Raw genomic sequence first — 2084 nt, forward strand, 5'->3', positions numbered from 1 at the left:
TTGCCTGGGGATCATCTGCCTTTGCAGAACAAAGAAAGTAGCTAAATTAGCTACAAGATTAAAAATTACAGTTTAGGGGTTATGTAGCGTCTGGCTCAACAATCTGAAAGTCCCCAAATTGCTCCTGAGGATAGTATCACTACTGTATAACCTAAGATCAGTGCTTGAGGTATTTTGCAGACCCTTCACTCCATGGATCCACTGACACCACCCAGACTAGTAATATGGCTCAACCAGTTCCAGCATCCCACCCAGAACAGAAGACAGCAAGAAAACCTCACTATGACCCCCTATGATTCCATCTCCAACCTGACTAATCAGCACTCCCCACTTTCCAATACAGTACCAGCCAAATTATATTTAAAACCTCTGATTCCCGAATGCTAGGGGAGACTGATTTGAGTAATAATAAATCTCTGGTCTCCAGCACATCCAGCTCTGCATGAATTACACTTTCTACATTGCAATTTTCTTGTCTTGACAAATTGACTCTTTCTAGGCAGCAGGCAAGGAGAACCAATTGGCCAGTTACAGTATTTCTTAGTGAACTTGCCAGAATATCAAGACAATATGAATATTATTATTATTTAAGTAGTGTGGTAAATAGATGTCCCCAGGCATTTTTTTTTTAGCTGAGACAGACTCTATGGTAGAAAAGTTTCAACTATTATCTTACAAAGCAGTTATAGAATGATTTCATAGGTATCTACATTGCAAATTTAAAATTATATTTATTATTAATTTTCACCCTGCTGGAAACTTAAAGGTATAATTAATCCAGGACCTACACTAAAATCAACAATCTATTGCAGACAAAATTGCAATTACTAGCAATGAATAATACACACAGGGCTTGTACATGATAGGTCACTTATTCTTTTAAGTACTTTAATTATCAGAACTCATTAGCACAGTATGACCAAACTCCTTTTAACATGGATAGATTGTAATAAAAGTCAGCTAAAGAACTAACACTTGACATATTGATTTTCACCTGCTTCAGTAGAAAACTAATTTAAATATGTATTTTACTTTTGAAGTTAGTTATTATATCATATTTCTCTGTCAAAATCCTTTTACAGTTCATGTCTTGGTGATAAGCATAATGTGAATCAGAAATTCATCATGAGCTTTTGAACTGGCCTAGAGCTCTAGCCTAATCTAATTTAAGGCTCTCAAATTTTAAGCTTGAAATAAATCTGAAGACTCAGATAAAGCAATATGTGTAAAATGCCTATTAATACTGCCTTGAAATGTATAAGAATCCTAAAATATTTTGGCCCCACTCCTTCCATAAAAACTACCATTCACTTGGAGCTTACTATTTGACATAAAATTTGTATACATTATTTTTCCAGTAACTGTATAAAAAATATTATTTCCAGAGTTTCAGACAAATGGACTTATCCAAGTTTACACAATTAGTAAATTACAGAGTCAGGATTTGAATATATTTCTGTCTGGTCCCTAACTCTACCCTTTTCCTACTCCACCACAATTTAAATACAATGAAATTTCCGTATTTAACTGTTCTTTTCTTCTTTGTCATTTAGATTGATCCAGTTTATTGAGAAACTCAAAGAACATTGTCAGCTGGACTGGCTGTGGTCTGTCTAGGGCTTGACTAGGCAAAAGCTGCATTTGGTTAATTAGGCAGAATCCCTTAATATGAGGAAGAAAAGGGAAAAAGTAAAATAAAAATTTATCTTTGTTAAAATTCAAACGGTAGAAAAAGTAAAGAAAATGCTTCACTTTTAGAATCAGAATAATAATAAATCTGAAAACGAGACATTACTATCATTCATTTATAATATTAAAATTAGTCTTAATGCTTTTTCCTTTAAAATGCACTGCAAGTTTTTATCTTAATGTTCAGCATCAATAGCTTGCTGTTCTAATTTTTTCAACACAAGTTTTCCACAAATTATGCCCTATTAGAAGTATAAGATGATCTGAGATTTACTTCAAACCAGAATATTCATTGATGTAGTTGTCAAAAGAAATACAATGAGCAGTAAAGTTTTTGTAGATATGAAAGGATCTATCTTGACTAAACACGGTAATTACAGCCACCATCATTGATA

The sequence above is a fragment of the Cebus imitator genome, unplaced genomic scaffold (genome assembly GCF_001604975.1).
Source record: "Cebus imitator isolate Cc_AM_T3 unplaced genomic scaffold, Cebus_imitator-1.0 Scaffold305, whole genome shotgun sequence".
NCBI classification, from domain to species: Eukaryota; Metazoa; Chordata; class Mammalia; order Primates; family Cebidae; genus Cebus; species Cebus imitator.